The 26,236-nt window shown below is 36.8% G+C and overlaps 1 protein-coding gene across 6 annotated transcripts in view; it reads left to right on the top strand.

Moving 5' to 3' along the window:
* The window catches only part of chico (insulin receptor substrate 1 chico), a 1,085,300-nt gene that overhangs the window by 342,021 nt on the left and 717,043 nt on the right, over nucleotides 1-26,236 (top strand). The gene's annotated exons all lie outside the window — the stretch shown is intronic.

The following is a 26,236-nucleotide window of genomic DNA, read 5'->3' as shown; positions in this document are numbered from 1 at the left end:
CCGAACTTCGAGAGAGAGGGACTGGGATTAACCAATTTAGTGGAGCATGTCATAGATACAGGAGATGCAAAACACATATAGCAGAGATTTTATCCGATATCTCCAGCCGTAGAGAAAATGCTATACCAGGAAATAGATAGAATGTTGGAACTAGGAGTGATAGAAGGAGCTCCAAGTTCAGCGTGGTCTTCACCAGGAGTGTTAATTGTCAAACCTGGAAAGGTTCGGTTCTGCTTAGATTCGCGCAAATTAAACGAGGTAACGTTAAAGGATGCATATCCCATTGCAATTATTGAGGGATTGCTAAGTAGGCCTCCTCCCGTGCATTATATTTCCAAGATCGACTTGAAAGATGCTTTCTGGCAAATTGGTCTTGAAAAGCAATCACGGGAAAATACTGCCTTTACCGTTCCTAAGAGGCCACTGTACCAATTCAAAAAGATGCCTTTTGGATTGTTCAACGCGCCACAAACTATGTGTTGACTTATGCATAAATAGATACATATAACTTGAAAAATCACGTTTTCGTATATTTGGATGATTTATTAGTGGTGTCGTCTTCATTTAATGAACATTTGGTTCACTTGTCCGAAGTCTTCGCATTATTGCGAAAAGCTGGCTTGACTATTAATATTCGAAAGAGTAAATTTTGTCTAAGCCAAGTCAACTATTTAGGTTTTGTAGTGGGGAACGTTCTTGCACTAAAAAAGTTCAGAATGTATATTGAAGGGATGGAATTCAAGGTTGTGACCGATCATGCTAGTTTGCGTTGGCTCATGCAAAAAAAGGATCTTAGCGGGAGACTAGCGAGGGGGGCCATAAAACTGCAAGGCTTCAAGTTTTCAACTGAGCACAAAAAAGGAAGTGAGAACGTAATCGCGGATGCCCTGTCTCGAATGTATGAGGACGTGCCAGAATCCGAAATTAATGTAATAGAACTTCCAGTCCTACCGGAAATTGATTTAGGCTCCGATGCCTTTAACTCGCCTGAATATAAGGAGTTAAAGCTTCGGTTTCAGTCCTCAAATTTGCCGGACTTCCAAGTCATTGATGGGTACATTTATCATCGTACCGAATTCGCAGCTGGAAACAGCGATACCGATGACAATGCTTGGAAATTATATGTGCCTACAGAATTACGTCACATTTTGATTTCTGCTGCCCACGAGCAACCATCAGCAGCGCATGGCGGGATAGCAAAAACTGTAGAACGTGTTAGACGTCGGTTCTATTGGCCCGGTATGGTCATACAGATACGCGAATATGTACTAAACTGCGAGAGCTGTCAAACGTCGGCACCCTCAAAGCCTTTAAGACCACCAATGGGTCAGCAAATTGTTTCAGATAGGCCTTTTCAAATTTTATATATGGATCTGATTGGACCATTTCCGCGTTCCAAAAAGGGTAACATTGGCTTGCTAATTGTACTTGATCATCTCATGAAGTTCGTATTTTTGAAGCCCGTTAAGAAATTTACACCGAATTTAATAATAGAATATTTGAAAGAGAATATTTTTGATTGCTTTGGTATTCCCGAAAGTGTCGTAACCGACAATGGTAGCCAGTTTAAAAGTAAAGAGTTTGAAAATTTTTTGCAAAAATATGGTGTTTCCCACATCACAACAGCTGTTTATTCCCCTCAGTCTAATGCCTCTGAGCGAGTTAACCGATCCATCAACGAAGCCCATAAGAAGCTATATACGAAAAGATCAGCGATATTGGGATGCATTTACCAGCAGCATTAGTTGTGCGCTCCGAAACAGCTTGCAGCAATCTTTAGGTTGTACGCCGTATTTCGCAGTGTTTGGACAGCACATGATTATACACGCCTCTGATTATAAGCTTCTGTGGACAATACGGTAAAACTGGAGCGTAGCGACAATTTTCAGTTAATACTGGAAGTAATAAAGAAAAATCTGGAGAAAGCTCATCTCCGAAACGCCAACTCGTATAATCTACGCAGTCGGATTAGAAGTTTTCAAGTGGGTCAAATAGTAACGCGTCGAAACTTTGCACAGAGCAATCTAATCAAAAACTTTAATTCTAAGGTAGCACCTACTGGAGTAAAAGCGAGATGAACAAACTCACCTGGTCTTTCTTCGCTGTACTCTGCACTACTTCCTTTTTTTTAAATAAAAAGAACTTTATAGTTTTCTTTCTTAAACGTTATAAAATTCACTTTTGTAATTTATTGATAATTCGAAGTTAGTTCCAAACAATAATTAGTTAAGTAACTTTGTACAACCTTTAGGATAACTAACTTTATGTTCATAACATAATCTATAAACTTATGTGACGAGCGCGCCCGCGGTTGCCGGTGGTTAACCCATATATGCCCAGCGCCCCATTTTTAAAACGCCTTGTATTTATAGGTTATTTAAAAAGCTAGCGAAGGTATATCAGTACATTGTTCAGTTTGGTATTTTTGTAATAAGCGGCAACGCCAGCACGTGCTCCGTTTTCAACATAACCTTAGTTTATTTATCAAAATAGTAAAGAGTGATTGGTGTTTTTATAAGCTTTTATTTACTTTCACTTTTGTTGTCTGTAATGGAATCTTGCAAGTTAAATTTGATACACTTCCCGGTGTCCGATTGAGCTGAAATTTTGCACACATGTATAACTCCGATGACAATGCAATATTACTTTGTTAGAATTCGATAAATTAATCGATAACACAGTTATCGGAAAGATTTGTATTTACTTTGGCATAACAGCCTAAGTCCCATACAAACACGCCGGTACCTATCCGTGGATTGTGATAGTTGGACGTGGTGAATCACGTGTCACGCGTGGTGAATCTCATCGCTTGCGAAAAGCGGAGACACAACCCTCTGTTGTATTTCTGTGTATAACCAACATAGCTGAATTTTTAAGGCTGTTTAACCCTGTAATCTTTTCTGTAATTTATTTTGCTTTTGGAAAAATTACCTATTTGAAAAAAGCTGGCTGAAAAATATTGGCATAACAGCTTAAGTTAAATCAAGAATGGAAAATCTTTGGAAAATTTGAGCAGATGTGGCAATTTTGCGCGTCCGTTGAACGAAATATTGACAATCTGCTGATCATCGCTAAGAAATTAGCGACATTCCATCAACTAAGCAGCACTTTAGCAATACTACTGTTATTATTTGGCCGCTCAAACAATTAGGACTGTGATATAAACTGTAAGATTTAATAATTTAGGTGTAAAGTTTTAATGTTAAAAATATATAATTATGTACAATATAGAATTTTTTTGTCGCAGACGAAAAAGCCTAATTATCGTTTAAGCTTACAATGAACTTATAAAGTGTTATATTTCTTTAGAGTCAATTTATTGTTTACTTTTTAGTTAATTTTATTAACCAAAATAATAAAAGCTTATTTTTAAAAAAGTTTTTTTTTCTATAATTTTATTTGCGATTTACGATGTCGCGAAGTAATAAGTAAGTTTGTGTGGTTCTTTTTTTACAAATGTGATATTTTCGGTTTATGCTAATAGTTTTATCAATGTTAAATGCTAAACTAAAATAAACAAATGTGTATATTGTTTCTGTGAAGTTTTGTGAGCGATGTTTTGTGACGCCCCATTTTTGGGCCGCTGAGCACAGCTGCTCACACGATTTTGCACAAACTTTTTAAGAGAATTTGTTTAGATTTGGTGGATATATCCATTCATTTGCGCTTTCTCTCGTTCGAATTTTTCATAATTTTATGTGGATTCCGTAATCCATAATTCAGACTAACTGTTGCTGATATAATCGACATATTAGACCAAGTAAAAGGGTTGAAGAAAAAACCACCTCTAGAGAGGGAATGGCAAAACAAAGACCTTCCAACGCATGAAAAGCAAGTTTGGAGAAAGCCTGACTTTCTCAACGATTCTAGGAGCCCCGTGGAGTGGTTTGAACTATTTTACAATGATGAGCTGATATATCTAATAGTGCTGAACTAAAAAAATTTTGCTGTTTACGAAGGAAACGATAAATTTGATGTAAATCGCGAGGAAATACGCCTTGTACTGGCTATATTCTTATTGGGTGGGTATTGTTCTTATTCAAGATATCGAATGTTTTGGGATGCCGGTGCTAATACGTATCATCCTGGCGTTGCTAATTCTATGCCTAGAGTACGGTTCGAGCAAATTCTAAGATATATGCTCGTAAGCGACAAGTCTTCATTAGATACGAGTGATAAGTTTACAAAGATTCGGTCATTGTGGGATAAACTAAATACCACTTGGATGACATACTTTCCGCGTTATGCGGATGTAAATATTGATGAATCTATTATACCATATTACGGGCACCATAGTACTAAACAGCATATCCATGGAAAACCGATTCGATTCGGTTACAAGATTTGGTGTATGGCAACTCGACTTGGATATCTGATTCAAGCTGAACCTTATCAAGGAGCCTCCACTGGCAATACTAATCCCGACATAGGAGTTGGTGGGTCCATCGTAACAAATTTGATTTCCAAGCTACCAGACGGATTCAAAGTTCACGTTTATATCGATAACTTGTTTACGTCTCTCCGTTTGCTAACGGCGTTGAGGGAATCTGGGAATCAGGGGACTGGAACAATTCGAGCAAATCGTATTGAAAAAGCTACTCTGGAGTCTCCTCAAAACATGAAATCGAAACCGGGGGGTAGCTATCACCAAATTACTGATAATAAGTCAGGTATAACGCTGGTCCGATATAACGATAACAACGTTGTTACTATAGCCTCCTCCCTCTTGCGAAGGAGTACAACCTATTGGATCGGCACAACGATGGTCAAACAGTAAAAAAAAAAGATTGTTATTTCACAACCACTATGTATTCAGCAGAACAACAGATATATGGGCGGAACTGACCGATTAGATCCGAATGTGGGATGTTATCGAATTTGCATAAATCGTAAAAAGTGGTACTGGCAGCTATTGATGTGGCCTTTAAACGTGTCCGTGAACAACGCTTTTCAGCTTTATAAATTATCTCCGGATGGTGAACAGAATCGTCCATTAGATTACCTGGCATTCATAAGAGTTATAACTACCACCTATCATGGTAATTATTTTCATGTACTTATTTTATGTTTGTTTTCTCGATAGACTCTTCTTTGTTTAGGAAAATACTTCAATCCACGCACATTGGGCCGTCCCTTGAAACCCATTTATAGAAAACGGAGAGTTCCATTTGGTGTTCGACTTGATGGCCAAACCACATAATTATATCTAGTGCAACCCAAGTAAGATGTGCGGAATGCCATAAAAATACCACCAAAAAGTGTAGAAAATGTGATGTTGGCTGTCACACCAACTGTTTTGAGTCTTTTCATTCTTAACTTTTTTCATATTTAGCTAACTCCATTTTTTAATAAGTGAAATATGTGCTGAATTTTTAATTTTCCTTAATAAAACAAAAGTAATCATTTTTTAAACTCAGCTACTTAATAGACTTTTATTGCTCTCTGGCATGACCGGCGCCCCAATTTTGGGGCGGTCATTTTTTCAAAATCGGCGACATATATGAATGAAATTCCTAAGGAACTCAGATATTGGGGTCCCTTAGCATACGAATGTTGCATAATTCACTTCAAAATTTTAGTTTCAAAAAGTTGGGATTATATGGGTTAATGCTTGACTGTTTTTTTACAAATATCGTTGATGACGACGGCAGTGGTCGCTCGTTGGTGTCTTCCACTTCGCCGAGCACGGCTGCGCATACGCATATTTTGACGCCGTCTAAATATTTATGAAGGCGGCTTAGACATCCTGCTCGCCCTGCAGGGAGGTTCTTGTAAGCACCTTCTGCAGCTCCTGCAAGGCGCGGATGGTGGTATCCAAAGCGCGACTAGTATTGCGCCGTGGCCTTGCGCCGTTTGCAGGCCGCCTGGGGTGTGCGTGATCGTGCGCTTGACCGTCCATTTTGTTTTGCGGGTTGCCGCGGGTTTGGTCGCAGGGTGCGCCTGTTGTGCCCTACAGGCGCAGGTGGACTTCCTCTCTTCTTCTTTTTCGGCCTGGGTTTCGGCTTCCGTGATGCTTGCTGTGTTGGGACCTTTCCTTGACCACGTTGACTTTTCGGTCCATTGTGCAGGAGGGTGTGATGCGCCAGACCGCACATTTTGCACGACCCTCGGGAGTCGCATTCACCTGTTGTATGCTTGAGGGCTAAGCAATTATAGCAATAGCCCTGTGTCCTGGCTACTATAGCACGCTGCGGTGGCCGCATCGCATTAAAGGCCGGGCTGGTCCGCAGCGCGTGGTAGCGATGGCAGAGCCGACACTGGAGGCAGTTACCGGTCTCTGCCGTGGGAGCCAGTGGGCATGCTGGTCGAGATGCCATGATGGTGTCGTCCTGAAAGTACAAGAGCAGAGATAAACCAGAAGTAGCTGGATACAGCGGATGATAAACGGAAAGTTAATGCTGAAAGTTAGTTATACGAGGAAGACGTAAATAGGTTATAGCGCTGTGCGCGAGGAGTGCTCCATGGGAAGAAAGTACAGTTTAACTAAGCAGCGCATAACAAGCCCATTTTGAGTGCGAGCCTCTACAACCCGAACATGGTTGTCAGGGCCGAGGCGAACGTTCTCGATTCGTCCCAGACGCCACTCGGTGGGTGGGAGCGAATCTTCTTTAATTACTACGAGGTCGCCTGGTTGAGGATTTTGCTGTGGCGTTTGCCATTTGTAGCGTGTATGAAGGTCCTTCAGATAATCCTCTTTCCAGCGTCATCCGAATTGGTGATGAATATACTGCCAGTTAATTCCCGATATTTCTGGACAATGTCCGCAGAGCATTCGTTAAGAAATTTAACGAAATCGCGTTCTAGTGCGCGCTGAGCGCCAATGAACGTTTTACCATTGTCGCTCATCATTTTTGAGGGATATCCTCGTCTGCCAACGAATCGGGCGAATGCTGCTCGAAAGGCTTCGGTAGTAAGGTCCGAGCATAGCTCGAGGTGTACTGCCTTTGTGGAAAAACAGACGAATATAGCCACGTACCCTTTTATGATAGTGGTCGACCTCAGAACCGATCCTTTTATTTGGAATGGACCTGCAAAGTCTATTCCTGTTGTGGAAAAGGGGAGTGAGAAATTACAGCGCTCAGGTGGTAGCGGTACCATTATTTGCGTGCGCGTTTTCTGTTGAAAAGCGTGCACGATTTGCATTGAAAAATGCATTTCTTTATAAGAGGCTTTAGTTTTGGTACGTAGTACTTTTGCTTCACCATTTGGAGCATTAACCGTATTTCTGCATGAAGAAGCAGGTGGTGTAAAAACTCTAGATATAACTGGCAGAGCCTTGAATCCGGAGGAAGGATTACTGGATGCTTCTCGTTGTATGGCAATGTAGAATGTTACAATCGGCCACCGATACGTAGGAGGCCGTGCCCATCGATAAGGGGGTTAAGAGCCAGAAGGGAACTTTTTTTGCTAATTGGCATTTTGTTTTGTAGGGCGCTCTTTTCCGCCCCGAAATGGCGAGATTGTGCCATTGCCACAAGCCGCGTTTTTGCATGTTGCAACTCTTTATGGGTCAGATGGGGATTATGTGTTGTTGCCACCGATTTTGATTTGTTGCAGGCATTGTTCGCAAAGCGGAACACGTATGCAATCACACGGAGAGCTCGAGAGTATGAGGAGAAACGTTGAAGAATATCGTCCTCTTCCTCGAGTGCGTGATATGCTTCGACCTTGCGTTTCTCGGGTGGAGAAGCGCTACCTGCTTTTGGCTTTGGCCATGCCGACATGTGGCAAGAAAGCCATTGTGGTCCGTGCCACCAAAGTGAGGAGCGTATTAAATCATGCGGCTTGCAACAACGTGTGCCAAGATCAGCAGGGTTGTCTTGGCTAGATACATGGCGCCAGGTGCCGCTAGGAAGATTTTCTCGAATTTGAGAAGAATGGTTGGCCACATAAGTCTTCCAGGCCGATGGAGATTTTTCTAGCCACGCTAGTACAATTTCAGAGTCCGACCATAAGAATGTGTTGCATGCTTCCAAGTCGAGCTTTTTTCGAACAGTTGAAGCCTATTTGGCGAGTAGGACTGCACCACATAGCTCTAAGCGGGGTAAACTTACAGTTTTTATGGGGGCAACTTTGCCTTTCGCAACCAAAAGAGAAGATTTTAATTGGTTTCCCACATGTGTGCCGATGTAAATCGCTGCGCAATATGCTTTTTCCGAAGCATCACAGAACCCATGGATTTGGGTGTCTTGCCCTGGAACGACATTAACCCATCGAGAGATTTCGATGTGGCAAATGGCTGGCAGATTTTCTGCGAACTGTTGCCATTTTGATAATGTTGCGGGCTTGGCGCTTTAATCCCAATCGTTGCGCTCCAGCCAGATTTCTTGGAGAAGCATCTTGGCTTAGATCATAACTGGCGACAGCCGTCATACCGGGTCAACAAACGATAAAATTTGTCGCTTTGTGGATGTGTTCCGGCGGAATGGTGTATGAAAAAATATCCGTGAGCGTGTTCTATCGAATGCCAAGAGTTTTGGTATTGGAAATGCTCTCAAATTTTAAGAAGTTGGAGTCTAGAAGATCCTCCTTCGGAAACTGTTCTAATATGGTTGGGAGATTAGCCGTTAATTTTTTTTAATATGAAATCAGCTGATTTAAGGGCCTTTATCACTTGAACGAGTGATTTAGTGGAGTTATCGATGGTGTGACTTCCTGAAAAAATGTGGTCGACATACGTTTGCGTCTGGAGAATTGTTGCAGCCAAGGGGAACGTCGCTTTCGTGTCATCGGATAGTTGATGCAATGTACGAATAGCGAGATATGGTGCACAATTGACGCCGAATGTAACCGTTTTTAGACTGAATTCGCTAACAATGGAGACGGCCGATTTGCGAAATAGGATTCGCTGAAAATCTTTGTCGTCCTCGTGTATAAGGATCTGAGTGCATTTTTTCAATGTCTCCATTGAACACATACTTATGCATGCGCCACTGTAAAGTCAGTAGCATGAGATCTGGTTGGAGAGTTGGACCAGTGTATAAAATATCATTCAGGGATTTGCCTGACCCACATTTTTTTGAGGCGTTGAAAACCACACGAACTTTGGTGGTGACCTTATCTGGTTTGACTACCGCATGATGTGGCAAGTAAAATGAGACGACCTTGCCATACGAAGTTATTTCGCATGGGTCGGTAGATTCCATGTGATCAAGGTCGAGATATTCTTGCAACATGTTGTTGTATATTGTACCTAACTCCACCTTTTTCTGAAGCGTTCGCTCCATACAGAAAAACTGCTACAGAGCAGCCGGGCGGGATTTGCCGAGAGAGGGTTTTTTAGGAAACTCTTCCTTGAATGGAAGTCGCACAATGTGTCGACCGTTTGGTACACGTGTTGTGGTTGTTGCATATATCTGCTCACACGCTTGATCCTCGGGGGATATCTGTGGAGGTTGTGAAATTTCCTCTTCCCAAAATTTTCTCAATTGAGAACTGAGTGCCTCGTTTGACGCTTGGACTTGTGTCGAGAATGACACAACATTTTCAGTTATTGGACCACTGAGAATCCAACCAAAAATGGTTTGTTGCACAAGTATGCTACCGCACACCTTTTTTATACCTTCCAGCAGAATTTGTGGAAGTATGTCGCTGCCAATGACCATGTCGGTCTGACCTGGTATGTGGCAACTGGGATCAGCGAGCTCAAGGAGTTTGAACTGCTCTCAGATTTTGCGACTAATGGTGGATGTTGGCATATTCTTTGTAAGTTGCGGCAACACAATGCCATGAGCCTTTATCCTTTTCATTGCCTTGGATGCAACTAGTGTCAAAGGACAAAGTTTGGAGGACTTTTGTACGACTTGTCCACCCATGCCAGAGATTTCGAACTTTGAATGTTCGAATGGAAGTTTCAACCGTTTTTGAACTTTCGAGGAAATGAAAGTTCTTTCCGAGCCCTGATCGATAAGGGCCTCAGTTGAAATAATTGCCCTTCGTGTTCGATTGCGACCATAGCAGTAGGAAGGAGAATTTGGTTATCATTGGCTGCATGCAAAGATTGAACCGGTGCGTGTTTTGAACAACACGGTAGCTCACCAAAATCGGAGCTATTCTGCGTTTGTCGAACGGGAGATGTTGACTCAGCAGTTGTGTGCTGTACGTTTGGTGCATTCGTTCGCGGAATGGAATGTGGAGCTTGTGGGCTCGCATGCAACAGCGTGTGATGTCGTTGATGACATGTCGAACATGACCACTTGCTCGTGCACTCATTGATGATATGAGTGCTGCTAAGGCAGTTTGTACACAGCTTAGTTTGTTTTACGAATTATGTCCGGTTTTGCACAGGCATTCGTTTGAATCGTGGACAGAATCTAATAAGGTGCGGGGAGTTGCAACATTGGCCATCACATCTAAAGGGTAAGACAAACAATATTATACATGGATTCAAACTGGACAAAACAAGAAAAGAAATGGAAAAAATACAGCAACAATTTATACAAAAAATCCTCAACCTCGAAATAAAGGAAGCGAACAGTCAAATCAAAAATGCTAGCAACAGTATGAATCATATTAGGTAGGATCTTAAAAAGAGATTAGACGGACAGTACTTAAACTTAGTTTTGGAAAACCAAATACAATTTACCAAGAGAATAAACACTACTACAGAACAAAATTTAAACTCAAAAATACGAGCGCACGTGACAAAAAGTTTTGATACCTTTGGAGTAAGATGTATTGAGGACTGGTTTGTGAACGAAACGGATATAATTGTACCCCCAGAGAGCCGTTGGTTGTTATCAATGGGGAAAAAGTTTGCACTGCCAATATCAAAGAAAACATTTTCTCCTATTCACTTGATTGTAGACCTGGAACAAGGTATTCAAGCAATAGGAGATGACAGAGAAAAATATGCACTTAGATGCAATGTGGCAACAAAAATTAATACATTTCAAAACAAGATACGCAATAACCCGAAAGAAAAAATGATACTGAAAATTTTTTATGACACTAGACAGTTCATAAAGAAGCACAAAGACATAGCTATCTTTCCAAACCAATTATTGCAAGACAGACAAACATACAAAACAATGCGGACGGATCCAACGCAACAATTATTAAGCAAAACCAATAATATTATAAACGACATATGCAAACAAAAGAATATTAGTCTGTATTTAAAAAAGCAATTAACTTGTACTGCAGCCACAGCCCCAAGACTATACGGCTTACCAAAAACACACAAAGATAACATCCCACTTAGACCTATATCATCATCAGTAAGTGTGCCATGTTTCAAATTATCAAAATACATAGGGAAAACACTGAAACATATTATTTCGGATAGTCTCAATATAAAAAACTCTTTTCAACTGAAGCGCAACTTAAATGATATCACAATTGCCGAAGATGAAATCCTAGTAAATTTCGACGTGGTATCCCTCTTTACTAATATACCAATTTATCTAGCGATAACAGTGGGGTAACCTAGAAATGCACACAACATTATCGAAGAAACAATTTCAAGCCTGTCACCAATTCTGCTTGAGGGATAACAACTATTTCACCTATGATGGTACGTTCTACCAACAGGTGTATGGCACGCCTATGGGGAATCCTCTATCGCCCACTGTAGTCTTAGACAATATAATTGACGACAGCATTGCTGAGCTTAAATTAAAGGACATATATATCAAATACATAAACAAATATGTAGATGATATATTCGCTATAATTAAAACTAAGGACGTGGAAGAAATGCTTAAAACACTAAATAACCAGCATACCAAAATAAAATTTACAGTAGAGAAAGAGAAAAACAACAAGTTGCCCTACCTAGATATCGAAGTTATAAAATCGAACCAAACCCTAAAAACTAATTGGTATGCTAAAGCCGTATCATCATCTAGAATAATAAACTAACATTCAAATCACCCATGGATGCAAAAAAAGAACACGGCCATAAGCTTTATAAAGAAAATCTACAATTTAAGTAAACAGGAGTTCATGACAACAAATTTTAAAAAAATTAAAAATATTTTATATAAGAATGGCTACCCTAATACATTAATAGACGCATGGATAACAACAACAATTAGTCAAACCAACTGTGCGCAAAGCATCACTGAACAAAAAAAATGTAAAAGAAAAGCAAATATATGCAGGCGTCAATTAAATACCAGGATTAACGGACAACAAAAAATTGTATAGCATCACACGCCACAAGAATATAAAATTTGCGCATAAACCAAATCGAACTTTGAACACAATCTTTACACAAACAAAAGACAAAATCGACAAAGAACAACAACATAATGTGGTATACGAAATAAAATGTAATGGGATAGCAGGAGAAACTTGCAATCAAATATACATTGGAACGACGAAGCGATCGCTAAGTGTACGAATAACCGAACATAGACTAGACGCCAAAAATAGAAAAACAACAACGGCACTATGCGAACATTTGACCAACAAAGGACACACAGCGGACTTCGAAAACGCAAAAATATTAGACGTTGAGGGGAAAGAACGAACACGAATGATGCTGGAAGCTCTACGAATACACTGCGCTTATATGACGGCATTATCAGCCAATGGACGAAGCAGGAAACATGAATGAAGGCAGTAAATTAAATGTAAAGTTTTGTTCATTTATGTGTTAGATGTTAAAGTTTCAATGTTATAAATTGAATGTGAGTATTATGTTAACAACAGAGTGATGTGAATTGTGTAATTCTAACTAATGTGTTAATGTTTGTTTTGTTTTATGTCATATTTTATGATAAATATATAGTCTCCCTGATGAAGATGAAAAAAATTCATCGAAACGCGTAGGAGGAAAAGAGAAACAATTGGCAAGTTTCCTTTTTAGATTCTGCCACAAGGGTTAGCGTCCTGTTGAAGGTCCTGTTTTGCTCGTAATTTTGATGAGCGACTGGTTTTTGTTTGCTTGATTGAAGCCTATTGACCCTGTCAAAGACTTCATATTTCGAGGTGAGAAAGTGGTTCATTTGTGACCATGAGGGTAGATCTCTTCGAGAAGAGAGAGATTGTTCCCAAAGTGACAGGGTTGTTTCGGGGAGCTTTGATAAACAAATGTACACCAGAATCGGATCCCGACTGTCTGTTGTAACTCCTTGGGAGTGAAGGATGGATAGGCAGTTGTTGATTGTATTTTGCATTTTCTGAAGTTGCTCACTGTTTTCTGATGGAATAGTGACAAGAGTCAGCAAGGATTTTATCTGGTTGTCAACCAGGATCCGCTTGTTTTCGTATCGTGACCGTAAAGCTTCCCAGGCAAGGTCAAAGTTATCATCGCTCAACGGATATTGTTTGACGATGGAGCCGGCTTTGCCTTGCGCTTTGTACCGGAGATGGTACAATTTCTGAGCACGGGAGAGCCTTGGGTGGTTAATGTACACCGCTGTGAACATATCACGAAAAGCGGGACATTCTTCATAGCCACCATAAAAGGTCTCCGTGTCGCATGCTGGGAATTTGAGCTAATTATATGCCTCCGCCGAGGGTTGTTCCACGCGGAGTGGTGGACTCGGCGTTGCCATCATTTTGATCAACGAAAGTTGATGGGCAATCTTTGCTTTTGTCACTTTATACGTATCAAGGCAGGCGCATTGTTTGCCTTCTACTGAACTCTTGAAGTCTTCAGGGAAACTTTCGTCTGGTTTCGAAAATACCAGATCGTAAACCGATTGAAGCCGTGCCCAATAATCACCTAGTGATTTGTCCTTTATCATGAGATACGATTCAGTGTGATCTTGAATCGTTAAATTTTGCACAGTACCTCATCAGATTGTCACTTTCCGCGATGAACTTTTGCGTGGATGGGTCAACTGTTGCAAACTTGAGAGAGGTTGAGAAATTTGATCAGCAGTACACAATTCTCGTTGCTAATGTAGCTATACGTGCTGGGAGAATGTCGGTGGAAGAGCGAATTGACCGTGTGAGTAAACACGTGTGATATACATGTATGTAAGTATGTACGTATGAATATTATATGATGCCAAGCAAGAAAAAATTTAGAACAACGGGGTAAATTCAGCTGTAGAAGAAATTTTTGTTGATGTTGTTTTTGCACAGTGGGTTTGAGTAGGCAAGTAAACTGCAATTTTTTGTTGGCTGACTACCACTAGAAATATGTATAAATATGTATATATATATGTAATTGGCGGATTTTGCCTATTGGTATAGCGGAATATTTTCTACCAATTTTTGGTTGCAAAAAGATTGCAGTAAAACCAACGGTAAGAAAATTTCCGCAATATTCGTGTATATATATGGATATACATATATATATATGTTTTTGCAGTTTACAAAAATAATATAACTTTTGTGGAAAAAAGTTGCATTATTTTCTATGTTGTTTATGAAAAATAAAAAAACTACCTACTCACCGATTCCTGTATTCTGTTGCTCCTTATGGTGTTGTTGTTGCCTGGTCGCTTGTTGTTGTGATGCTGCTTAGCCTGCTGTTGGTGCTGCTGCTTGGTTGCTTGTAACGATGCTTTTTAATATTTATTGCTTTGTATTTAAAAAAAATGTTTCCAAAAAGTTTTTCTTTTTCAGATATTTTCTTGTTAAGAGTGTGTACCACAAAAGACATTTTCAGAATTTTTTTTGATTATAAGTGTTTGTGCACTTTTGATGAGTGCGCACACAATTTTCCACAATATTTTTTTTTCGGTTTTTGTTTTTGGTTTTAATTAAAAAAATTTTTTTCGCAATTTTTTGTTTGTTTTTAAAAGAAGTTGACGTGAAAACCTAAATAGCGAGCAGACGTGAACACCTTGTACACATTTTTCGAGCAGGAAAATTGTGGTAAAACATTTTAGAAAATTAATAAAAAGTTGTGCAAAATAAAGTGTTTTGTTCGCGCTTCACAAAATGTAGCAAATAATGTAATAATACGTTGTTGAGTTCCTAATATAATAGGAGTTAACTTTGAGAAAAAAGACTCAAATAAATTTATTTAATAAATAAATTTAAACACATACATATACTAATAAAGGGAGAAGTAAATCGAAATAAGGCAAAAGCAAAATGAGTATTTGCGCGAAATGCAATCACTCTATAAGAGGAGAGATAGGTATACGATGCGAGGGTGTGTGTAATAAAGTGTACCATTTAAGCCTTGCATGTGCAGGTGCTGATAAATATAGTTGTAAAATTTTTGAGGAAAAACCTATGGCACGATTTATGTGTGATGAATGTGTTACATATATTCAGAATGTAGACTTGGTGCTACAAGAAATGCAAATTATTGTGAAGCAAAACAAATACAATATTAAATGAGTATAAATATGAGTTTGAAGAGGTGATGAAGAAAAGCCAAAATGAAATAAAAGCTTTATTGGAAGCTGTAGAGGGTCGATATACTCAAAGAGTAGCAATAGTATTATGGTGATCGATAGAGTTGATGAAAATGAAAGAGACAAAATAAAAGAAATAATGGACAAAGAAATTAGCAATGAATATGAGATAAAGATACCTCGTGAATATAAACCAAGACTATTTATATCAGATATGCAATTTGAAAAGAATGGTGATGAATTAACTGAATGTCTACGAAAACAAAATAAATGCTTTTAACAGGGTGAAGTAAAAATTATTAAGCTATATAATGTTAAAGTTAGTTACAAAAATTATTATAATGCAATAGTTGAGGTGGATGTGGAAATATTTACTGAAGCGTTAAAATTAGAAAAACTGAACATAGGATGGGAAAGGTGCAAAGTATACGATGGTGTTGATATAAAAATCTGTTTTAAATGTAAAGGATACAACCACAAAGCTAGTGAATGCTAAAATGAAGATGTTTGTAGCAAATGCTTAGGTAAACATAAACCCGTGGAGTGCAAGGAACAACCTAAAAACATGTGCATAAATTGTATTAGAGCTAATGAGAAATTAAGTCTATGGCTTGATACCAATCACCCGTGCAATAGCAGAGACTGCCCTGTCTACTTAAAACACTTAAACGTGAAGAAAGAAAGGCTATGGTATTAGCAACTAACAATCAGACCAATGGCTCACCTGGACCATGCTAATGTTATACAACGTAGGGTATCAAAGTACCAAACAATATCCACAAAGGACATCAACAATGACTTTAAATTCATCTATTTAAACATAAATAGCCTAGTAGCTCACAAATCAGAATTAGAAGTGTTGGCGGAAGTTCATAGACCAGGCTGTGCTCTGAAACATGTACAACCAAAGATATTCTAGACAATGAATTAAAAATAGCAACCTATAAAATGATAAGATGTCATTCCCATAGCAGGCACACAGGAGGTGTGTTAGTTTATGTACATAGTAAAATTGATGTTAAAGTAATCTATAGTGATAACATAAATGAAAACGTATCGCGCATTGTAATAAAACTGAAGAAGGTTGATAAAAAGTGGCAGATTGGAGTTCTGTACCACTCGCCAAGCACTAGTGATGCAGCTTTTGTAGAATACCTAAATGAAATTCTAATTTATAAATATGAAAAAAGTAACCATAATATAGTAGTCGGTGATTTTAATATTAACATGAGCTGCATTTCAACATATAGTACTAAATTAAATGAGATATTTGCTGTGATGGGTATGAGCCAAAAAATAGAATTTAATACGCGAATCACAGATACAAGTGAATCAAAAATTGATTTATTTTTTTCAAACTCGGATGAAATTCTCTGTAATAATTTGCAGGAATACAAAATATCCGATCATGAAACTATAAAATTTAATATTAAAACGTCCAAAGTATACAAGATGAGACTGACCAAGAAAATCATAACTTGGGACAAATATAATAGTGATATTTTAATAAGCATCCTTAGATCATTTAACTTTAACTTTACTATAAACTTATCAATTGATGTAAAAGTTGAATTAATTAATAATATAATGATTCAGGTTATGGAAAGTTTAACCTACGAGAAAGAAGTGCATATCAAGTTAATGAATAAATGGTATGACAGAGAATTGGCACAAATAAATAAATACAAATACAATATGTACACGCGTGCGTTACAAACTGGAGAGTGGGATGATTATAAAAATATAAATAGGTCATACAAAAAATTAGTCAAATTAAAAAAAATAAAGTATATGGAGAATAAAATCATTTTGAATGAAAATAATGCTAAAGAAATGTGTAAATATCTCAAACAAACGGTTAACCTAACTAAAGATAACGAAGGGATAAACGAAACCGATCTGGCAAATGGTCTAAATAGATTTTTTGGAAACAGTGTGATTGAAATTAATAATAACATAGAAACCTGTCAAGTAGCACTAGAGGATACACAAGTCCATTCAAAATTAAAGTTTGCTAAAATTACCACCGATGATGTTATTAATATCCTAAAAGACTTTAAATATAAAATAGGTGGAAGAAAACTTCTATCCGAAGGTGTACCTAAAGATTGTATATCGCATACCGGATATTTCTATGCTCAAATAATCAATAACAGCTTAGAAGATGGTGTGGTACCTGAAATGTGGAAAACGTCAACAATAATACCTGTGGAAAAAGTTAAAAAGACAATGCAACCTGAAGAACTTAGACCCATACATACCCAGCCAAGTGATGCTAAAATTCACGAGGTCGTTGTTAAGAATCAGTTGGTGAATCATCTTGAAGTAAATAATATACTAGTCTACCAACAGTCAGGATTTAGGAAAAAACATTCCTGTGAGACAGCGCTGAACTTGGTGATATCTGATTGGAAAGAGGAGCTAAACAACAAAAAAGTAGTGGTTTCAGTTTTCCTTGACCTCAAAAGAGCTTTTGAAACGGTGGATAGATATATATTAATAAAAAAAATGCAGCGGATTGGCGTAACTGATATTTAACTTAAATGGTTCCGCAACTATTTGAAGCAGAGAAAGCAGAAAACAGTTATAAATGCTGTGACCCATAGGGTTACCTCAAGGCTCAGTATTGGTACCTATACTATTTCTTATATACATAAATGACATAGTCAGTGCTATCGAAGGTTGTGACTTAGTTAGACTTTTTGCGGATGATGCATTAATTATGATAAGTGAAAATAATGAACTAAATAACTTGTATAAATGGTTGTGTGGTAATAGACTGAAACTAAATATTAATAAAACTAAATATATGATAATAACAAGGAGGAATATCAATGAGGATGATATAGCCGAGCTAAAAATAAATGATGAAATCATACAAAGAGTTAACAGTATAAAATACTTAGGAATAATAACACTGGACCACGAATTTCAACTTTTTCCCTTTACCAGAAACGCCGTTATGAAATTCGTATGTAAAACCACCCCCTGATTTCGAAAATCGAGTTCATTTTTGATTCTATGGTACCGTTTTTGAGATATATGCAATTTACCGTTATTCGAAAAAACCAAAAAGATGGCTCCATTTAATTACGTATATCTCACGAACGGGTCAAGCAATTGCAAATAAGTTTACAGAATCGGAATCAGAAGGGCGATAAAATTTGCTATAAATGCATCATACATTGTTTTTTGCTCAACCAGATAATTTTCGAGATATTAGCTTATCATTTCATATCTTTATTTTTTTTTATGAAAAAATATGAAAAAAATTACTTTTTGCGAGGGCAGCATTCCAAAACCACAACTTTTTTTCCAAATATTTTTTATTTACGTAAAGCTCTGTTTAATTAGAAAAAAGATAAGCTATCATCGAAGAAAATCGATGCAAAACTACGTAAGTTATAAGCGATCAAATAAAAATACCCAGGTTGCGCAATTTCAACGTATACCTCAAAACGTATGTATGGTATAAAGAAGAGTGAAATATCTAGCTATGCTCTGTTTCTATTTAGTTAAAGGTTCAATTTATGAATGAAATTACCCATATTTTTAACTTTTTTTTTTTAAATTTGTTTATGTTTGTACTATATTCTAACAATCTTTATCTTAATTTTCTTTTACTATGTAGTCGAAATAATTATGTGTTCGACTTTGACGCTTATTCAGTTTAGGATCGGTTTCTCTTATGGGAAACCAGCAGTAATCACCCATCATTGCGACGTCCCAGAATCCTTGATATCGATTTTCAATTAATTTCATTTGCTGATGAAACCTTTCGCCATGTTCGTCACTTTCGTCGCCAAGATTTGCCGGAAAAAGCTCAAATGTGAGTGCAGAAAGTGAATTTTTAACGACATATTTACGCCTGGAAAGAAAATATTAGTTAGGTAAACAAGTTATAGAATTTTGGGAAATTAATTTTAATAGGTCTTTAATAATTACCCATTTTCGCATAATTATTAATTAAGTCATTCACTATCTGCTCGTAGTTAGGGCTTTTGTGTCTACCGAGAAAAGAAGCAACGACCTTTTCAAAGGATTCCCACGCTGCTGCCTCAACTGATGAGAGTAGTCCTTTGAATTGATTATTGTTGATCAACTTTTTTATTTGTGGTCCGACAAAAATACCTTCCTTTATCTTGGCTTGAGAAATATCTGGAAAAATTGTTTTCAAATAGCCGAATGCTTCGCCTTCTTTGTCCAAAGCCTTAACAAAGTTTTTAATGAGACCGAGCTTGATGTGTAAGGGTGGAAGTATGATTTTCTCTTTCTTGACAAGAGGGGTGTATTTGATGTTATCCACACCAACGGTAAACTCGACTCTTTCCGGCCAATCCTTTCTGACGTAGTGGTCCTTACGAGCTCGGCTATCTCACTTGCAGAGGAAGCAGCAGTGCTTGGTGTAGCCACTTTGTAGACCGCATAGCATTGCAACGACTTTGAGATCAGAACATATTTTCCAATCATGCTCTTCATATTTGATAAATTTGAGTAGCTTTTGCATTTCCTCGTAGGATTCCTTTGTATTTACTGCATGTGCGATCGGGATAGAAGGCTTTTTGTTACCAATATGCAATAATACAGCCTTCAAACTCAGTTTATTGCTGTCTATGAACAATCGCCACTCTTTTGAATCATATATTTGACCAAACTCTTTGAATAAAGCAGGAATGTCGTTGCAGTAGCATATACTGTCTTTCTTGGTATAGTGCTTGGAAAATGGTTCGTGACGAGTTCTACAATATATCACCTTAACATCGGATGACACAAATTTAAATTGTTGCATACGAGAAGTGTGGATCTCGGCCTTTTCCTTGGATAGTTCCAAATCTCTTATCCAATCATTAAGTTGTGCTTGTGACAGAACGTTTCTCTCGTTTCCCATGCGAAATTCAGTACAACTTGATTCCCCGCACTCAGATATTACTGTTGACAATGGAACTGGATCCGCAACTGCCGTTGAATGTAGTACTGGTAATGTCACTGTAGGTACGCTGGCATAGGTTACTCTGCTTGATCTTCCAACGCCAAGTACTTTTTTTGACAAATATAACACTCTATTGAATGGCAAGTAGGTTCTCTCCATATCATTGGTGTATCAAATTTTATTTGTTGTCCTGATTCCGACTGAATCAATTCTACTCGACACGATGTACACAAAGTGTTCGGTGTCCATGGTTTTTCAGCATTTTTAGGTTCAATGCCAAAATACTTGGAGTATAAAGTTTTGATATGATCAGAGAACACTCGTCGTCGCCTTATGATAGTATATTGGCCACACATGAAACAGAACATATCTGGATCGTTATTACACTCAAATTCTCGCGTCCTTTTACTCATTTAATTTTTTTTTTAATAAATCACGGTTTTGTAATTTGACTTATGGACTGAACTATCTCCGGCGAGCCTTGCAGATGTTATGAAGTTTAAAGGCGCATTAACTGATATTTATACTCGGAACAAGAATAAAATTGAAAAAATTAAATCTTACCTAGACAGAAAGGTTCCTTTTTATACGAAGTCGGGAAAAGAAAATACTACCTGCTTTAGATGTAGGCTTTACAAAATTTCTGTGTCTAATAATTTTGAAATTCTACCTGCATACTTACCCATAAGTGACGGAAATACATGTTTATAACTACATGCCTACAGCAGGTTTCGAACCCAACCACTCTTCCTTTCGATGCAACCACTCTACCTACTATAAAACAATTCGAGTATTAAAAGTACTATTTGATTTATTTAAAGAAAAAGTATTATCATTGCTATGGTGTTATTCGTTTATCCGGATAATATCCCATTTGCACTTTATACCTTTTATATATGTATGTATACATACATTGAAGTTGCGCAACCTGGGTATTTTTATTTGATCGCTTATAACTTACGTAGTTTTACATCGATTTTCTTCAGTGGTAGCTTATCTTTTTTCTAACTAAACGGAGCTTTATGTAAAGAAAAAATATCTGAAAAAAAGTTGTGGTTTTGGAATGCTGCCCTCGCAAAGAGTAATTTTTTTCATATTTTTTCATAAAAAAAACAAAAATCTGAAATGATGAGCTAATATCTCGAAAACTGTATGGTTGAGCAAAAAACAATGTATGATGCATTTATAGCAAATTTCTTATGTCCTCCCGATTCTGTAAACTTATTTGCAATTGCTTGACCCGTTCGTGAGATATACGTAATTAAATGGAGCCATCTTTTTGGTTTTTTCGAATAACGGTAAATTGCAAATATCTCAAAAACGGTACCATAGAATCAAAAATGAACTCGATTTTCGAAATCAGGGGGTGGTTTTACATACGAATATCATAACGGCGTCTCTGGTAAATTTTGGCCGTCGACCAGTGTAATTGATAATAAACTTAGATTTGAAGATCATATAAATTATACAATTAAAAAAGTTGCTAATAAAAGTCATGCAGAGTACAACTAAATTCATTCAAAAAAAGTACAAAATAATTCTATATATATAAATCAATTATAGAACCGCACTTCGTGTACTGCCCGTCCATTCTATTCATAATATCGAATAAAGAAGGAGACAAGCTCCAAAAGCTTCAAAATAGATGCATGAGATTTATTCTTCAGAAACCTAGAGATACACGAACGGCTGACATGTTGAAGACTTTAGACTGGTTAAGTGTGAAACAAAAGATTTTTTTCCACTCCATGAAATTCATTTTCTTTCTTAAACGTTATAAAATTCACTTTTGTAATTTATTGATAATTCGAAATTATTTCCAAACAATAATTAATTAAGTAACTTTGTACAACCTTTAGGATAACTAACTTTATGTTCATAACATAATCTATAAACTTATGTGACGAGCGCGCCCGCGGTTGCCGGTGGTTATTGCTTGACAGTTTTTTCCAAATATCGTTGACGACGATGGCAGTGGTCGCTCGTTGGTGTTTTCCACTTCGCCGCGCACGGCTGCGCATACGCATATTTTGACGCTGTCTAAATATTTATGAAGGCGGCTTAAACACGAGGGTTAAGGCCGTGAAGGGAAATTGCTATTACCTTTTGGAAGGCCTCGATGGCAAAGTCGTAGGAACATATCATGCAAAAGATTTGTGGTAATTAGTCACAGTTATGATATCATTTTTTAACTCTCCCTGGTATGGTAATTTTATACTCAAAGATTATGAATCTAGTGCCTTCAGACCGTTTTTTATCTGTGTATTCATATCAGCAGGAGCAAACGATCTCTGTTGTGAGGTTCGACTGATATCCGCCAGTCATAAGCATTCTATTTCCGGTAGCCATAGGAAATGCTTATTAGTAGGTGGTACAGCAAACCTGTAGTATGTTAACAGGGCATGCCCAAATAGAGAGCGTGGTTTAACAGCATATGAGCAGTTTCGAAGTTCAAGTTAATGTTACATTAATGAGTTCGAACATAAATTCTAATAACAGAAGTGAGAACAGATGGAAACAGGCATCATAACAGCAGGGCCTACACTGTGGGAGTTTTGTAGGAAAATGTTGCAGAAATTATGTGAGAAATTGCTTATTAAAATAACAGCGGGAAGTATGGGAGTAAAATATAAATTCTATAGGTAGAGACTAAAATAGGCAGAGACTAAAAATATAAAAACTATACAAAAGTTCGAAAACAGCCGAATAACGAGGAAAAATAGCTCGTAAACAATTTTTTTATTGGAAAATAGTTCGAAAACAATTTTTTTTGGAGAGCCAGCGGCTTAATTGCGGCGGTTACCGAGCTTGGAAAAGTATTACAAAAAGTTGGACAAGTCAGTTGTTGAAGGAGTTGAATCCTGATCGGTTGTCCGGGAAAAAAGTAAAGACAAAAAATAAATCGTTTAAAATCCCGTCCATGCACCACGTGTATTTTTTAATTTTTAAAAGTTAATAAAAAAATGTACAAAGTGAAACTTTATGAAATCGAAAAAAAAAACAATTTTTATAACACGTGAAAAGTGGGAAAAGTTATACAAACAAAAATAGTCAAGAAAATATGAAAAAAAGTAAATTTCTTGAAAAAAACTTGTATTATTTGGAAGTTTGAAAAAAAAAAAAGTAGGAATGAAAAATATTTAATTTCGAAAAACACCATCACGTGAACAAGGAACCGAAAATTAATACAAAAAAAAGTAAATTTGTGGAAAAAAAGACCGAATTATTTGTAATTCCGAAAATACATGTAAAAAGAAAAAAAAATTTAAAAGGAATATAGTTGAAGATAAACCAATTATTTCTACGTTCGAATACAAACACAAAAAATAATAACAACACAAAAAGTAAAGTGTTTTATTTCGATAAACAAAAGTTATAAGCACCAAAAGTTATAAAAAAAAAAACAAAAAACAAAAAAAAATATGCATAAAAAGGCAATTGGGAAAAACTTTACAACAACTAAGGCATGACGTAGCTGAATGCGTTTTTAACCATTTCAACTATCGTAGGAGTGCGGGTTCGACTCCCACTCCCGGGAAAAAGGCTTTGAAGAGATTTACAAGGTATAATCGAAACAGCTGTCGCCTTGTCCGTCCTGATGTGACGTTGTTTAAATGTTACCCAAATTATTAAATAAATTATAAAATTAAAAATTGCTTCAAATAAATGTTTTTATACATTCAAAAAAAAAAAACAAACAAATAAAAACAAAAAAAAAGCAATACGGGCAATCCCCGATCAAATCATCCAAAAAAAATAGTTATTTGTTCGAATACAAAATAAGAAAAATATTTAATTTCAAAAACATCTAAGAAGACAGAAAAAAATGCTTGAAGAAGAAACCCCTATAACGCCTAAATTTTAATACAAAATTTGAAATTTAAAATGACAGCCCCTTTTATAAGCGAAACGTTATAAGAAGAAAAAAAAAAGGATTGTAAAAATTTGAAAAAAAAAATCCAAAAAGAAAAAAAACTCAACACAAGTGAAAAAACATTTGTATTTGTAAATTTGAGCCTTGCGAGAGGTGTAAGTAAGTAGCCATGATCATTGGTTAGTTTTGAATTGCGGAAAAAAAAAACGAACAAAAAATTTGCGAATTTAAAAAAAAAAAACAAATAACCGAAACATTTCACTTGCTTGTATAAAACATGAAAATTCTACAACAAGAAAAATTTTACGAGAGGAAGCAATCATCAATTAAATTAGACATTTTGTGAAGTTGGAGTCCAAAATATCGTCAGGAGTTTCCAGGTTCAGGAGCCGCAGCGGCTAGATATTTTTTTGTAGTTTGTAGGATTTGATAACCATAAAAGAAAAATTAAAATATATGTAGGCTCTTAAGCTCTCTAACATACAAAAAAAAAAAAAATTGTTTTGTGAAAAGATAAATGTGAGGTCGCCGAGGGAGTCCAAAAACCCAAGAAAATATACCACTAGAGAAGAAAATGGGTGTGTTAAAAAATGTGTTAAATAAAAGGTGATTGTGTTTTTCTAAATTCCTAAAATCTAGCTTCAGGATGAATCGGTAAGTGCCTTATCTTTGGACACATGTACGTATAACAGACCTGATAATTATTGATTAACCAAAAAAAAGGTTATTATTAATTCATTTGTTTGAATCGGATCATTTATTAATTGTTATTAATTTGTTAGATCGTTCTAAAATTATTTAATTGCAGTTTTTTTGTGCGATGAATGTTGGACACATAGTTTTTTTTTTTCATTATAATGATTACATTAATAATAAGAAAAAGTAAGTAATCTTTATTAAAAATTAACCGGTCTGTATATCTGTTTTCATATCTATACAACAATTCATATTTTTGTTTGCACCACCTTGGAGGGGGGGATGTTATATAATCACAAATTCTACTAAAAGTATACGCTAAAAATAATAACAAAAAAAAAAAAACGAAAAAAATAGTTTTTTTTTTTGACATTAATCAACTTTTGTGACATGAGCTTTTGAATTTCTTTTGTCTTTGTTCGCACTGTGGATCATGTTGATCATGCTGCAAGAAGGCTATGTTACCGCATAGCTAAATATTTTTTTGTTTTCCTCGCTTAATTTGAAAGAGAGTATGAACCACTTAAATATTGTCACGGATATTAGCATCACTAAGCTATACCATCACTAAGGCGATGCTAAGCGATATTTACGTCAATAATCAAATCATGTATACACATATATAAGGCAGCCGAGAGATGTCACACACAGATGCATTTACTTATACGCCTATGTGTGCGCGAAAGACTGTAAACTACAAACATTCACATCAATAATTCAATCTTTATGTATCTACATAAACGAATAAATAATTGCGTCTACACATATGTACCATGTACGAATACGAGCAGCGGAGAGTAAATGCGCAAACACATGCATATATCTGAGAAGTTTGAGAGCTACTGGACTAGTAGATTCTGGAAGCGCCTAAAAGATGTATAAAATTGTGCAATTTTAGTTATAGCTGAGAAGTTTGAGAGCTCATGGGCAATGCTAGTAGATTCTAGAAAAAGGCGAACGAGGAAACCAAAGAGTATAAAAGGCGACATATGTAGAGGCGCTGTAGTTCAGTTTGATTTGAGTTTCGATTAAGACGATATCTAGCGAGCAATAGCAGTATTATTTTGATAGTCGAGTTTCAATCAGTTTGGTTATTAAGCAAGCTATTCGTAGCAAAGTTTGAGTGTTATTGTGAAGTACTTTAATAAAGGCTATTTTTCCATTCTTCAATATTGGAGTTATTTATTCAACAGTTTAGCGATACGAACATAGCAAAAGGGCAAATAAGAGGATTTGCAGCAAATTCGTTACAATTGGTGTCAGAAGAGGAATTGTTGAATAAATTCCGAAGATTGGGAATACAACTTGGACATGGCAAAGTTCAGTGAATTGAAGATCCAGCAACTGAAAAAGGAGTTGGAGAACCGTGGATTAAATACAACCGGCAATAAGATCGAACTTCAAGCACGGCTACGAGAGGTAATGGAGTCGCAAGGAATTGATGTGGACGAGTTTGTCTTTTATTCT

This window comes from Eurosta solidaginis, chromosome 2 (genome assembly GCF_040869045.1).
Source record: "Eurosta solidaginis isolate ZX-2024a chromosome 2, ASM4086904v1, whole genome shotgun sequence".
Classification (NCBI taxonomy): domain Eukaryota; kingdom Metazoa; phylum Arthropoda; class Insecta; order Diptera; family Tephritidae; genus Eurosta; species Eurosta solidaginis.
Note: the sequence above shows the minus strand (reverse complement) of the source record. Positions and strands in the feature narration are given on the sequence as shown.